Genomic DNA, 15,880 nt, shown 5'->3' with positions numbered 1-15,880 from the left:
ACAGTGAACTGGCCCCCTGTTTAAAAAGTTTGAGGACCCCTGCGTTAAAGGATCTGCTTAATTGAAGGCAGCGGGACTAACAAAATTTCAAGAAGGGCCTATATCAGTGGTTGGCAAACTCATTAGTCAACAGAGCCAAATATCAACAGTACAACGATTTAAATTTCTTTTGAGAGCCAAATATTTTAAACTTAAACTTCTTCTAATGCCACTTCTTCAAAATAGACTTGCCCAGGCTGTAGTATTTTGTGGAAGAGCCACACTCAAGGGGCCAAAGAGCCGCATGTGGCTCACGAGCCGCAGTTTGCCGACCACTGGCCTATATCATTTATGAAGAAACTTCCAAGGCCCTGAACTAAAGACCAGACACAGTGTGTCTGTCCCAGCACCATGATGATCACAGCCAAAGAAAAAAGTTTGTGATGTTGAAAGAGAAGGCTGGATACTACTCCGATGTTGAATTAACTGCTGGCTCACGAATCATTATGTATTACATAATGCTAAAGTGAGTGGTGGGTCTGCAAGAGCTGACCTGAAGGCAGCTGAAGAATTTTTGAAACTCTAGATCATTTGATTGGGAAGGAATATTGCTTGGCAGAGCAAATATTCAGTGTGGGTGAAACCTCTCTGTTCTGGAAACAGATGTCCAAAAGGACTTTTCATCCATAAGAAGGTCTAGTCAATGCAGGTTTCAAGGCTCCCAGGGAGAAGATAACTAATAGTCTTCTTTGGAGGCAGTATTGCAGTCTACAGTTTCAAACAGGCCTCCAAGCGTATCAGTAAGCACACACTGCCAGTGTACTGCAGGAGCAGTAAGAAGTCATGGATGAGCGAGCTCCTCTTTCAAGATTCCCTCCTGAATTATTATGCCAGTGAAGTGAAGAAGTACTCTTTGGAGAATAATATACCTTTCATAATTTTGCTTCTTGTTGATGGTACTCAGGACATCCTTCTTTTATTGGTGATCTTCATCCCAATATCAAAGTGATGTTTCTTTCTCCTAACATCACCTGTTTGATCCACGGAGTTACAGCAGCTCTTAAGGCCTACTACATGCAGAGGACCTTTGCCCTGGCTATTGCTGAGGGAGAGACTGATGCAATTCTAGAGCATCTGTAATTGTATCTAGAACCTTGCTTGAGCTTGGGGAGATTGTCACCAAGAAGTGTACAGATGGCATCTGGAAGAAGATACCCAGAAGATTCATCTGTGACTTCAAAGGATTAACCCAGAGTGAGGAAGTTGCAAAACCAATAAGGCTGTGGTTGAGGTGGCAAACAACATTAAGTTGTGTGTGGATGAGGATGACATTGAATGTCTAATAAATAGAGAAAATGGAGTTCCATTCTCATTTTATTGGCAAGAAATCCAAAGTTCTGAGAAGCTACTGTCATTTCTATAGTCACTCAATTACTAATGACTAACCCATTTATTGGGTTAAAGCCCCTTACTACCACTCTCTGAGGTACTTTTCAAAAACATAGAATCAATACTTTGGAATAATGTTTTTACCCTACTTTCCCTGTTTGAAAAAAAAAGATAAAGAATAACTGTCAACAGTTCCAGGAGTTTGATTCTGTCGGATACAGGCATGAACCTCTTTTAACAATATTTTTCAGATAGATAAATGAGTCCAGCTTTTCTAAAATCCAGCCAGAGTAAGAACCTCCACATTCCCAAGAGCCCGAGTGTGCTCACAGCAGGAAAGGACATCGAGCTTCAGCCACGTAGCAGTGCAGCCCTTAATTAAATGATACAGCAACATATGGGAATTAACAGAGAGATTAAGAGACTAATAGAGCAGAACACAGTAATGTTGATGCAAATGAGGAGGAGCTCCATATTGGCAAAGTGAAAAAAAAAGGAGGAGAAGAACCCAGATGAAGTATAGAATCATAGAAAAAAGATCTGAGAGCATTGAGTGGTTGAACAGGACCATAAAGGTCACTTAACTTTATGAGATTCTGTATTCTAGTAGTTGAGGATTTTTTTTGGGGTGGGGGGGCAGGTGAGGGGATGGGAGCATGTTGCATTGATTCTTTGAAAAACTCAAGGGAGTGGAATGACACAACCATGTGAGGCAGTTTATCTCACCGTATCATTCCTTTTCTCAGTCAGACAGTTCTTCATTACTATGGTCAACAAATATGATCTTGACTGAGAGAAAGAATTTCTTATGTTAAGATCCAGTGAGTACCTCTAATTGTTCTTGTTTTTTTCTTTTTTAAAATCATATAGAGCATTTTAAATTCTTTCTATGAAATTTTCACAAATGCCTGAAGATAGATAATTGTGTTCTAGAATATCTTCCACTTTCATGGTTCGAGGTTCCCATTTTCCTAAATGTCAGATTATATTGTCTTTGGATTCAACCGAAGGCATTAGGTTACCCAAAGAATGTCAGAATGAGTAAAAGGGAAAGGATCTATATTGTATTTCTACCATGAGCCAAACCCATGGCTTGTCTCTTGTATCTAGAATGTGAGATCCATGAGTGTACAGACCTTATCTGTGCTCTTCACTATGGTTTCCCATTGCCTCAAGAGGTATCAGGAGTATGCTATGCACTTAGAATATATTTGACGGAAAAAAATAACCCAATCCTTTGAATAGTATTAAAATGCAGTATTATGTCCCTTTTGCAGATGAGAAAACTGGTCTGGTGGATAAGCCATATGAATTTCAAGTCAATAGGACCTACTTACACTAGTAGAAGTGAAGTACTAGTCCTAGCAGTAGTGTTACTATCCTCTCTAATAAAATGGTAATATGCAAATTAACCATCACTCCGCTACATAAGCCACACCCACCACCCAAGCCACGCCCACCAGCCAATCAGGGCGAGTATGCAAATTAACCCCAATCCAAGAGGGCTACAGCCACAGAGAGCAAGGTTTCCCAGGTAACAGAGCAAGCCAAGCTTTCCATAGCCGTTGCAGGCCTAAGCCTCCACTCAAGCTACAAAGTTTCAATTATAGAAGGTAAACAAATTCAAACAAATGGCGGCAGAATGGAGCTTGAGAGAGCAGGCCAGGGTTGCCGGCGGCAACAGGGGAAGCAAAGCTTTAAAGCACACCCTGGCCGGGCTCACTCGCTTAAGGCTACAAAGTTTCAATTGTAGAAGGTGAATTAACTGCCACAGAAATGGCTGCCGGAGCCCCAGGCTTGGCTCCGCTCCAGGCTACAAAGTTTCAATTGTAGAAGGAAAATAAATTCCAGATACCAGGGCCTCCACTTGGGTTGCCAGGGGGCGTGGCCGGCCTGCAAACCACCACAGGCCCCTCGCTCAGGCAGCCCCACACCCCAAGGGAACCCCACCCTGATCCAGGACACCCTTCAGGGCAAACCAGCTGGCCCCCACCCATGCACCAGGCCTCTATCCTATCTAATAAAAGATTAATATACAGATTGATCATCACTTCTACACACAATATAGCTGCCCCCATGTGGTCAAAGATCCTGCCCCCATGTGGACACAAGATGGCCACTACAAGATGGCCAGCAGGAGAGGGCAGTTGGGAGGCACCCGGCCTGCAAGGGAGGGCAGTTGTGAGGGACCAGGCCTGCAAGGGAGGGCAGTTGAGAGGGACCAGGCCTGCAAGGGAGGGCAGTTGGAGGTGATCAACCCTGCAGGAGAGGGCAGTTAGGGGTGACCAGGCTGGCAGAGGAGGGAAGTTGGGGGCAAACAGGCTGGCAGGGGAGCAGTTAAGCATCAACCAGGCTGGCAGCAGAGTGGTTAGGGGGTGATCAGGCTGGCAGGCAGAAGTGGTTAGGGGCAATCAGGAAGGCAGGCAGGCAGGCAAGCAGTTGGGAGCCAGCAGTCCTGGATTGTGAGAGGGATGTCCGACTGCCCGTTTAGGCCCGATCCCAGCAGGATCGGGCCTAAACGGGCAGTCGGACATCCCTCCAGGAGTCCCAGATTGGAGAGGGTACAGGCTGGGCTGAGGGACAACCCCCTGCCGTGCACGAATTTCGTGCACCGGGCTTCTAGTTAATAATAATAACAATTGTTATTTAATAGATCATCATAATGAGAAGTGTCATAGCTTGATTCAAGTGTTCAAGGAATGTATTCTGAGCTCTGTTTTTCCTGTCTCAAAGCTCAGCTCATCTTTCTGCTAACTATTGTTTTGCTTTCTAAAAATAGGACCTCAACTAAATGACAAAGGGGCCACAGTTAGCTCTCAGCTTACTACATGCACCTGCTGTGAGCCACTGTTATAGCAGAGGGCCTGAACTTTGAACAGTTTGTTCAATAGGTGCATTCATGAAACACTTGTAGAATAATTTTTATTTTTTTAAAATTATTTTTACTGTAGAGAAGATAAAGTTCATGGAATGTGTGTTATTTGGTTCTAGAAGAACTGTGGTATAATGACAACATTCCAAAGTTTCAAAATCCCATTTTATGATTAGAGAAAAAGATGAAACAGGGACGTTCCTTAATTGAATTCTCCTTTGCATGAAAAAGCAAGAAATTGAAGTTACCATTCTTGGAGAATTTAATGAGGGCTGAGCCAGACAGAACTGGTGCAAATGACAAGACCAGAGAATCAGCAACATGGTCTTGAGTTAGGGTGATATAGAAGAAACATTATATTACAGTTAAGATACCAAGAATTGACATCTAATGTAGTAGGTTTCACATATTTTTATGCTTTGATATATACTTATGATATAATAAAAATAGCTAACATCTATTGAACACTTCCTTTGTACAAAATATTGCTTTAAAATGTTTTGATGTATATCTTTAGAATCTTTACAAAAACCATGGTAATTGTATTTTCATTTTCTTAGACATGAATAAAAGGCACAGGTAAGTTAAGAAATGTAGGATTCCATAATAAATACACAGGGAAGCCGTGGTTTGTAATCTGACAGTCTTCTTACAAAACTGAATCCATGCAGTGAAGCGGTACAATGTACAGTGTGAAAATAAACTCCTGATAGAGTAACTAAAAGGAAACTTTAATTGACTACGTAGCAATTGTGCTTCTCAACATAGCTGGGTTTCAAAGGATAAATAGAAGACTACAAGGCGAACGAGGGAATGCACATTTGGACAAAGCGTGTGAAGGCTTGGCACATTTGGGGCCCTGTAGATAGTTTTGTAATCCTCACTTGTAACGAGCAAGGAGGAAAAGGATGGAAGAATATGTTGGTTAAAACCAGCATGATCACTACACAGCCTGCTTTATGCCATGATCATAATGAAAACCAGATTTGAGTTACTGCATTTTCGTGCTGTTTCCAGCCTCAAAGAGACCAGTATCCCCCTCACTCGGTGTTCCTCACTGCAACTCTCCTCCAATTTGGAACTTGGTCAAGATGAAGGATAATTAAAGAGCAACTCAAAAAGAAATTACCACCATTCACCATGTCTCGCTATACCCATTTACTGTATATGATTTTATATGTTCCACAGAAGTATTCACTTTTCAGAGCATTTAAAACAAATGAGACATTTATTAGCATAACCTTTATTCTGTCGATGATTTAAGCCATTTCAAAAGTAACTAAAAGAGGAACACTATTTGCCTTACACTTGAGTCTTCCCTGTACCCCCACCAGCCCATAAAACGCTTCAGTAATTTTAATGCACCGTACATCTTCTGAAACACCTACATAAATAATCTATTGTTGGAAAGGTCACAAAGGTAGAGGATCACTTTGAAATGTCAGGAAAGTGAATTAATTGGTAATGTGGTGTCATAAGTTTGGATATATCCATTACCTCTTTATCCTTAGATACTGGTGCACTTTGGAGGATGTGGGAGCATGAAAGCCTTAGGGTCTTGGAAGGGGGAGATGAATGGCTAAAGGTATGTGGGCTCGTCTCCCCCAGGACAAAAATCATCAAACGTCTAGCAGACATGGCCTTTTCTCAGGCCTTCTTGCCTCTGTTCAAATGGGATGGAACCTCATTAAAACGCCTAGTCTCAAAGACACAGTTCAGCTACAGATCTCTTTCAAGATAAAGGCCACGTTGTTAACATGGCCCTATGAGTTTGCTTGCGACTTTCAAACATCCCATACATTTGCAGTTAATAGGAAGGTTGATAAATTTTCTTGTTTTAAATGCTGTTCAGAGCTGTCATCCTTCTTGACAGATGTCACTGCTAAAGAATGGATTTCTTGACATCTAAATGTCACCACAGGGTTGTGTATCCGAAATTATTTTTGCATATTATCTGGGTAACTTTTAAAAAGATTCTTATAGACATGTGAAACATTAGTATTGGACAGGTTGTAGAGACCTCAGAGACAGATATGGACTCTCAGGCTTTCATTTTACAGGGGGCTGGAATATAGTTTGCAATCAGGGAGAGTGATGCCTCCAGCTTTGTTTTTCTTTTTCAAGATGGCTTTAGCTATTCTGAGGACAGGTAGAGAGGAAGTACATAATAAAAGACTCAGAAGTGGGATTGGAACCACAATGTCTTCCTGGAAATCCTGTGATTTTGCAATATTACAGGGATGCCAATTCGCCCACCTGGTAAATTTCTTTCCCATGTGGGCTGGAGACCAGGAGGCTAAATGTCCTAAATCACATCCTACAGCTGTAAATAAATAAATTTTTAGAAGTGAAAGCCTCCTCACAACACCATCTGTCCAAAATGAGCTATGTTCAGCTACCAAACTGTAAGCACAAGGTTTATTGCTACCATAGAAAGTTCCATGTCTATTCCATCCTGTGAATTCATAGCTCATTTCTCAAGCAGGTAGTAATCTCTCTCTCTCTCTCTCTCTCTCTCTCTCTCTCTCTCTCTCTCTTATTGTAAAAAAATGCTACAATGAACATGAGGATGCATATATCTTTTAGAATTAGTGTTTGATTTTCTTTGGATGAATACGCATTTGTGGAGTTGCTAAGTGATATGGTAGTTCTATTTTTAATATTTTGAGGAAGCTCAATACTGTTTTCCATAATGGATGCATCAATTTATGTTCCTACCAACAATTCATAAGGGTTTCCTTTTCTCCACGTCCTTGCCAACACTTATTTCCAGAGTTTTTTTCTTTTTAATTTAAATTCTTTACTGCTTAAAGTATTATATAATCTCTTTTTCCCCCATTGACCTTCTCCCTGGCTGCCCCCACTCCCCAGCACATGCCCTCACACCCCTTGGTTATGCTCATATGCATCCATAAATTCTTTGGTTGATCTCTTACCCCCCATTCACACACTGCCCCATGCCTTCCTTCATAGGTTGGACAGTCTGTTCGATGCTTCTATGACTCTGGTTCTATTTTTGTTCATCAGTTTATGTTGTTCATTATATTCCACAAATGAGTGAGATCATGTGATATTTATCTTTCTCTGACTGGCTTATTTCGCTTAGCATAATGCTCTCTAGATCTATCCATGCTGTTGCAAATGGTAAAATTCCTTCTTTTTTACAGCAGCGTAGAATTCCATTGTGTAGATGTACCACAGTTTTCTAATACACTCATCTGCTGATGGGCACTTAGGCTGTTTCCAAATCTTAGCTATTGTAGATTGTGCTGCTATGAACATAGGGGTGCATATATCTTTTCTGATTGGTGTTTCTGTTTACTTGGGATATATTCCTAGAAGTGGGATCACTGGGTCAAATGGAAGTTCCATTTTTAACTTTTGAGGAATCTCCATACTGTTTTCCACAGTGGCTGCACCAGGCTGCATTCCCACCAGAAGTACACGAGGGTTCCTTTTTCTCCGCATCCCAGAGTTTTAACATTCTAACAGGTGGGATGTGATATCTCATCGTGGTTTTGATATTCATTTGCCTGATGAGTAGTGGTTCAGAACACCTTTTTATGTGCCTGTTGGACACCTGTGTGTCTTCTTTGGAGAAATGTCTATTCGGATTTTCTGCCCATTTAGGAGTCAGATTGCTTATTAGTTTGTTGCTATTGTGATATGAGTTCTTCATATATTTTGTGTACTAGCCCCTTATCTGATATATGATTTATATATTTTTTCTTTCATTTAGTGGTTGACCTTTTCATTTTGTTGATGGTTTCCTTTGATATGAGGAAACTTTTCAGTTTGACATAGTCCCACTTGTGAATTTTTTGCTTTAGTTGCTTTTGCTTTTCGTGTCATATTAAAAAATGATTGCTAAGACCTCTGTCAAGGACTTTTCCACTTTTGTTTTCTTCTATGAGTTTTATGGTTCCAGGTCTTTTGTTCCATTTTAAGTTAGTTTTTATGTGTGTTAGAAGGTGAAATCATGAACTATTTTCAGTCTTAGAATAAGAGCCTTGCTAATGGGGATTTAAACAAGAAGAAAAAAACAGGTCACATGTGTATTTCTTGCACTCATTGTAAAAATAAAATCCTGGCCCTTCTTTGCTGGATGCCTTTCAAAGGATGCTCACAACAATGAGGATGGAGTCTGGGTCCTCAACAACACACTTGCTCTCTTCAACTTCATGTCTTCCCATGAGTCATGCCAAGCCCATGAGTAATCAGTCAGTTGATGCCTCCTTCAGAAGTTGTGCCAGGAAACTCAGTGTCTGCAACACACTTGGTTTGTTCTTCTGTTTGAAGCACTAACAAGGCTTCTTAACAATTACAGCCCTGTTTTACAAGTGTGAATGTCTTGACTTGTGAACTTTCAGGAGACCTTCAGGGAAATTTTAATTGCCCTCGAACAACTACCCAGTTCAGTGCCCTACGTTGTGCACATTTGATATTAAATGATCAAATGTGAACCCTGAACCCCGGGAGGTCACAGAATCCCTTGATTTGGGATCAGGTGTATAGATATGTTCAATTATTAAATAATTAGTTTGGAAACAATAACTAGTGTAGTTGAATTCTCTTGCTGATTTCCTAATGTTTATTAATTTAAGCACCTGTGTCTTTCCGTAACGCTTTCCTGCAGAATGCTTACCAGGATATGCATAACATGTAAATTTGCAATGAATATAATTACCTTTTCAGAGCTCACTCCAGGTGCCTAAGTGAGTAGAAATGAATTATGACTTTAATTGTCAGAAAGGTTTCAATATTCTGAATCTAATTACGTAAATTTTGTTTAAATTTCTAGCTAAGCAATAATATGTTGGTGTTACTTAAAACACCCAAATATGACATTTTTTTTTAGGAGAACCAAATGTTCCATTAAAGAAGATTCAGAGAAATAATTATGTTGTGAAAAGAAGCGGTTGTCTTAGCATACGTAATTTGTTCTCAGAATATTTCAAGGATGAAGTTGTAGATACATTTTCTAGTCTCAGAAAAGTCCCTCGTTCTTTTCTCTGACCTTGCTCCTTTTTCTTGGGAGAGAAATAACATTCATCTTTGCAGAAAAACATCCCATTGACACTTCAAATTCATGTTCAAAATGAAACTCATTATTGTCCTCTAAAACTATTTTGATTTTCCAACAATATTCTTTAATTTGATAATACTAGTAGCTTCACCATTCCCCATCTAACTAAATCAGAATTTGGAAATCATTCTAGATTTCTCAATCTCCCTTAAGCTCCACATCTATTAGTTACCACATTCTCATCATTTCCCCTCAAATATCTCATCAAATTCTCAATGTTATTGCTTCAGACTCTTACTTTATTTGGCTTAGTCCATCCCAGGAGTGTTTCCCTATGGAATTCTCTCTCCAGGACCCCTGCCTCTAGCCCTGGTGGGCTGTGACCTTCAGGCCATCCTCTGTACATCAGAGTTGTTTTCAGAAGTGCAACTTGGAATGAGAGAAAGAGGAAAGTGCATATTCCAAATATGGGTTACTAGTGAGTCCAACCTAACAGGAATGAGAGATGATTTTGTTTATCTTTTATTTTAGTGAGATGAATGGGGAGAGAGAGAGAGAAAGAGAGAGAGAAACATCAATATGAGAGTGAAACTGATCAGTTGCCTCCTGTACAGGCCCTGACAGGGGATTGAACCCACAATGTAAGTATGTGCTCTGACCGGGCATCAAACTGCCCCCTTTTGGTGCATGGAATGACACTCCAGCCAACTGATCCACAACAGCCATGATAAAAGATGATCTTCATAGATGAAAGGAACACATATTGGCATTTTGAAATTATTCCAGGAATCAACTATGTATGTCCACATGTGTAAAATGAATAACTTTACATGGATACTAACAATAACAACAACAGGTAAAAGTTAACATGTGCATCTTCCTGGCATTGAAATACCCACGCACATATCCTAATTCTCAATTATATGCTCACACAGAGAAAGTAAGAGACATGCAATCTCATGGTGTAATTATGGACAGGTCACCGTTGATTGTTCTTTCAGACTTTCTTCCTTGGCCTTCAGATCACATAGTGGATCTATGTGTAAGAATGTATATTTGTTAAAGTGCCCAGTTAGCATAAGCTGATTTGACAAAGAGTCACTGAATTTTGACCAAAAGTAGAAAGAAAAATGTGTAAAAGATCTTTTAAAAAGCCTAGTACTTTGATGGGAGATCGGCAGGGGGACCCCATTATGTGATATCACATATATTATTACACTTGTAAGAATGTGTGTTAAAATGGCAGGAAATAAACAGCAGGACTGAACTCAGAATGAGGCTGCCTGCACACAGCATTTCAGAAAAACATAATCACAGCATCACTGAAGCATGAAGGTAGCCACACGTGTTTGCAGCCGCGGTAATCAGTGTAATTGGCCTGCCATTTCCTCTGCTCACCCTTTTCCAGTTAGGATGTTTAGAAGTATTTCTGATGGAATGTACACTTAATGCCCATTTATTCTCTTCATGCTGTGAAAGCATGTTGCTTATCTTTTCTGTTCATAATGCTGCAATATCAGATGACATCGTTTTCAGAGGAGACACCACTATCAAACAGACTTACAGGTTTTCTATCAGAATAAAAAAAGCCCATAAAATAAAGGGACGGGAAACTTGTTTTCATTGGTGTTATTCTTTGTTTCAGCAAGTCTGGGTTCACTTGTAGAAAGTCACCTGCATAGCTCACTTGGCTTGGGCACCTTGGCCATCTGTAATAGCACCTGTGTGCTGTCCAGAGACCCCACACAAGGATGGAAGACTGGGGATAAGAAAATGAAAGAGTACTTACAAATTGCTAGGGTTAACCAGGGAAAATTCCAAGGCAAGGTATCTCAAACTTGCCTCTTTATTCTACCAAAGAAAGCAAATGCAGCCACGATAGAATAAATATTTTGCTTTTGCTAAAAAGCTCATATATAGTAGACTTACAAAGATTAATGGGCACGTTCTACCCCTCTCAGGAGCATGCCCACACCTCTCCCTTCCCCTCTTCTTCCCCCTGGGTGCATTACCTTTGCCTTTCTCTCTCCTAAGCACCAAGGACCCTTCTTTTGCCTCTGTAACTTATTTCCTGAGCCTTGCAGCCCAGCTTTTCTACCTCTCTGACTTTCTAAATAAACTTTCTCTTTTAGTTGGAAAAAAGGTGATTGTTTTAATATAGTTACTGATAGCCTTGACAATAAAATAATACCCTTTCTATGAAACTCAAGTATTCACATTTTAAAAAAATTATTAAATAAAAGTTAAAATGCTAAATAGTAAAATGCTACCATGGACTTTTTAAAGAAAAAAAGGTGCATATTTATAATATTATATCTGATGATAATGAAACATTGATCTTTGTGTATTTAGCAAAAGTATAACTTTTTATAAAAAATTACCATGTACATAGAAAGATTGTTTCTGACTTAACTAGCTCCTGGGGTATAAGGGAATACCACCCATCCACTGTTTTTAGAATTTAAATTCTATATATCCATCCAATTTGATAAATAGATAACATTAGACATTAGCTAAGATGCTAAAGGAGAGTCCTTTACTGAGCTGTATTTTGATCTTATCTTTTGTGTATGGTTGTAAGAATTAATAATTTTGAAACTACTTCCGTTCACAATCTAGACCAGGCAGGATTTTATATTATGCATAATTGTGTTATTATACCTATATGTGTGTTCCATTCCATTGTAGTTATTCTCATTATTGATTCTCAAAATCTATATTCAGCCAGTGTGTATATATTCAAATTGGCTCCTTTGTCCTTTGACAAGACTCAGTACTTTTCAATAGTTTCCTTACTCTATGATATGATAAGATGACCAACGTTGTGTCCTGAACATATTTTGTCCCCAACCACGAGTCAGTTAATTCTCCAAGGAGTCCTTGTTCTTTTCAGTGGGATATGGTACTTAGAGGCTGATGGGTATCTGAGTACTAATATGGTTTTGCTACTGGGTTGGTCACAAATGTTTTAAGTCTGTGTACAGTGGACCACTCTAGGAAATGCATAATGTAAATACACAGAGAGTGTATACTGATATTCCAATTCAAAGTCAAGAAATAATTATTGAATAATTTCATCAAGCTTAAATCTTTATCTTCTTTCATCCTCAATGAAAACTTGATTCTCAAAAATTTTTATCAATTTGCTCATTTACTTTTTAAAAAATATATTTCATTGATTTCAGAGAGGAAGAGAGAGGGGGAGAGAGAGAGAGAAACATCAATGATGAGAGAATCATTGATCAGCTGCCTCCTGCACGCCCCCCACCGGGGATCAAGCCTGCCACCCACGCATATGCCCTTGACTGGAATCCAACCAGGGACCTTTCAGTCCACAGACCTACGCTCTATCCACTGAGCCAAACCAGTCAGGGTTGGTCATTTACTTTTGATACACATGCCACTCACTAACAAGTCACTCACACACAATAGTCTCATAGTAGTAATACAAACATTACCACCAATAACAGTATTGAAAGCTGTTTTAATTCTAAAGATTATCAGTAGTTTTATCACATTAGGGATGTGCAGCCCAATTAATGTTTTAAAATTATAGAGAATATTTTCTTCTCTGTGTGACTATATTAACAATTAGATACAAAATTTTTCTTTTTAATTTGATGTTCAATGTCAAGAATTTATCTTTGAAGTTTAATTTAATGCATGGTATATTTACTTGGTCCCAGAGTCTCTATAAACTAAGATGTATTCAAAGAGATATAGTTCCTATCTCTATCTTCACACTATTCCTCCTCCTTCTATGAATAATGCTATAGCTTAAATTTCAGTTCAGCTTAGTTTAAGTTAAGTGTAATTTAGAATAAAATTAAGCTAACTTAGCTTTAAATCTAAGTTTATATTTTCTCTGTTTAAAAAATATATAACTAAATATGGTTGTATGTGTACATACACACACCTGTTAGTATCTTCTTCTCAGGTAAACTGTAACATATGAGTGTTATTTCCACCTTGTTTTTGTCACTTAACATTTTCTAAACATCAAGTTACTATAGTATATGAAGATAGTCATCATTTCTTTTAATTCCAGGTGCATAATCATTCATTCCAAAAATGTATCGAGATGAATTTAAGAAGATCTTTGCAAATGATCATTGAGGGTAGCTTCTAGTTTTTTGCTGTTAGAAAATTCTTTAATAAATCACCTTGCACATTTGCCTTGTTAAGTTTTTCCCCCAGCATGGTATTATATTAGATTCCTTGAAGTGGGATTATTGGGGCAAATGGGAAATCTGTGTGTGATTTTTGTTCAGTACTGCCAATTCCCCTTCCTGGGGGTAGTATCATTTTACTTTTTCTCTAGTGGTGTGTTAACATGCCTCTATTCCCACAGCTGCCAACAGAGCAAGATGTCAAAATTTTACCACACGTATTATAGATGAGGAACGGCACCTCACTGTGGTTTTAAATTATATTTATATTATCATGACTGAGTTGAGCATTTTTCACAAGGTAATAGATGCCTTGCATTTATTTTTTTTCTATCAACTTCCTTTTATATCTTTAGACCACTTTTCTCTAGATTTCCTAGCTGCTTTCTTCTCCATTAGGTGTGCTTCTTAGATTAAGAATTTGAATTCTGTGTGGCAAATATTTTTCCGAGTTTGTAATTTTTTTGTTTGTTTCTTAGTGGCTTGTGGCACATGACCAAAAGAAAGATTACCAACATTATGTAGGTATGAGAACTATTAATCGGATCAGAGCTCTAGATGTCACCTAAATAATATCCCCCCAAATTTAATCAAGGAAATGAAATGGGTGAAACTCCACAAGGCAAACCACACAGTTTCAGAAACAAGCAAAAATGGTTCAAGAAATAAATGTAAAGAAAAGGGGAGCCTATTGAAGGAGTAGTTTCCTTCTATGGGACTGTTTGGTAGGAAATGAGGAAAAGCTTAGGGGACTTGGAGCACAAAGAGGCACCACAGATCCAGGTCAGGCAGAGGGTGAAGGTGGCTTACCTCCGCGTCCATTGATTCGGGACTTCTGGTCATTGGTTAGGGTTGGCTGAGGTCTGGAGCCAGCTGGAACCTGAAATTTAGAGGCATTAGTAGAAGGCTTTCTGAGGATCTAAATATCAGTCCATTACTCCTTGACTTTCCTGCGTCTGTATGAACACTGTTTGTGAACGTGTGATTTTGCACATCCACAGATTCAACCCATGTCTATGAAACATTTCACATCCTTGTTGCAAGAAAATCAAGTCTATAGATAAGGGAAGGTGCAATCTCTTTGGGATGTTGGCCTCAAGTTTGGGAATTGGGCAGGCTCTGGCCTCCAGATAGCATATTCCTAGTCTTCTGTCCAATTCCAGTTTGTATTTCCCCCAAAATTCTGCACATACCTCCCCACATGGATATAATCATTTGGTTATATTGAACTCAGAAAATAACTATACTAGTAATCCACATCATACTTTGCCCATTACTAAAGTGCTGGAATGTCTCCCAAAGCAATCACCAAACTCAAAGACTGTGGCTGAGTAAAAGACGGTGGCAGTTCAAAACATGTTTCTATTGATTATTATTTCCTCTTCAGTATTACAAATATGTCCACAAAAGATTATGTGATCAGAAAAAAGGAGCACAGCTGGTGTTGCTCAGTGGTTGAATATCGACCTATGAAACAGGAGGCCAAGAATCAATTCCCAGTCAGGGCACATCCCCGGGTTGTGGGTTCAATCCCTAGTAAGGAGCATGCAGGAGGAAGCCGATCAATGATTCTCTCTCATTATTGATGTTTCTATCTCTCTCTCCCTTCCTCTCTGAAATCAATAAAAATGTTTTTTAAAAGAAAAAAGCACAATTCTTTGTTCTTAATGTCTACCACAGACATTAATGCCCCTGTCATCTTAATAATGACTACATATTTTTACAGTAAAATATGAAATGTCTTTCCAAAAGAAGTAGACAGAGAAATCAGGAATTAGGCAGTTCACACTCTTTCACCTCCCAGTTTTTAACTGTAGTACTGAACATGATGCACAGCCTCTGCTTAGATGGACCGATTTTGTGATTATTGAATTTAACAAGAACAAGATAAAAATTTCTCTTATCTGGCATATGATTTTAAAAACATGAAAAAATAGGTATGTCTCAAATTATTCTGTAGATTATGAAAGAATTCTAAATACTGAGCAAAATGTTCTGCTCTTGATTTGTTTTTTGTAGGGGGAAATCAATAACTTTTAAATGTATCACAGAAAAAAAGGGAGTATTATAAGGGATACAAAAACTTCCTATTACAGCCCAGCTAATGGTCATAACTGTAAATGCTATTAGAAAATGCATATATTATGTTAAATTAAGTCTCACAAGCTCTGGGTTTGCTGTGGGCAATTTAAAGAGGATTTCCTAGCTTCTTCCCTAAGGGAGATGGGTGGGGTTCTCTCATGCAGGCCTGCTCCTCACCATCCATCATTTCAAAGAGACATATATCGCCTCCAAAGTGCTTTAAGGCAGCTGCAAGTAAGTGTCACTTTGAGTTAAATGCATTATTAAACTGTTGGAAATTTCACATCATGGGTCATTTATCTATGCTAAATTAGGTCAAAAGCCTCTGCACATGCCTAGATAAATGAGAGAGATGAGCAAATT

This window comes from Cnephaeus nilssonii (genome assembly GCF_951640355.1).
Source record: "Cnephaeus nilssonii genome assembly, chromosome: 20".
In the NCBI taxonomy this organism is placed as follows: Eukaryota; Metazoa; Chordata; class Mammalia; order Chiroptera; family Vespertilionidae; genus Cnephaeus; species Cnephaeus nilssonii.
Note: the sequence above shows the minus strand (reverse complement) of the source record.